Genomic DNA, 981 nt, shown 5'->3' with positions numbered 1-981 from the left:
TGGTCCGGATTTTTTTCCCCACGCACACAGCATTAAATCATCCTGCAGTTTGTTTTGCAATCCCCTTTGTTCTGCTCGGAGGGTTCTACTCACGAAGGTTCCCAGCGTTCTGGTTCCACTATTAGGCATATTTAAAGGCGCTCTGTAACGAGGCTCCTGCCTCCTATTTCCACGGTTGACTTGCTTTTTGTGCAAACGCACACCAGTTATTTTCTCAGCAGTCACAACAGTTAATGTTACATTAGGTGTTTGATGTTTTCCTCATTTTAGCCAATATTGTTCCGAGATAACAATGTAAAATGAACCCGCAAGGAGCGTTCGAATTCCCCAGAAGGATTCAGGGAGGAGAGGGGGAAAAAACGTACGCCATGACTATTAGCTTGTGTAATTTATTTTGTGTATGTCAGAAAAAGAATATGGGCTTTCTTTTCCATTACCAAACAGTACAATCTTATTTCCATCACTGCACCGTTAAGTAATTTGCGAAAAAATCCGACGGACTCTGGCGGCATGCTCGTGGCGTGTGTTTAAACTCATTACTTTGCCTTTTAATCAAACCGCGCGCTCGTGTCAAAACTCGCTATTTTCGCCATGCATCTCCTCACGCTCGTTCCAGTTCACCGGGTGACCTTGAAAATGTTTGCCCCCCCCCCCCCCCACACACACACACACTCTCTCTCACTTTTCCCCTTTCTCTCCCTCAGCCTAGCTCTCCAAGTCTCATCCATTTCTACCTACCCGGGTAAATACACATCAGTGTGAAACGGGAAAGCGTGTATTGGCAAAGTAATCACTTTTTAGAAGGTGATAATGATAACGATGATGGTGCTTGGGGAGAGAGCCTGGCTATATATGAGAAACTTCTAGCACGCTGATGGAGCAGAGCAGGCTGAGACTCCTGCCTGAGTTAAAGTGTCAAATCTAAACTAGTTCATTCACACAATGAGCTTGAGTGCCTCAGTCCACATTTCGTGAGTTGAA

Source organism: Oncorhynchus masou, chromosome 28, assembly GCF_036934945.1.
Source record: "Oncorhynchus masou masou isolate Uvic2021 chromosome 28, UVic_Omas_1.1, whole genome shotgun sequence".
Classification (NCBI taxonomy): domain Eukaryota; kingdom Metazoa; phylum Chordata; class Actinopteri; order Salmoniformes; family Salmonidae; genus Oncorhynchus; species Oncorhynchus masou.
Note: the sequence above shows the minus strand (reverse complement) of the source record.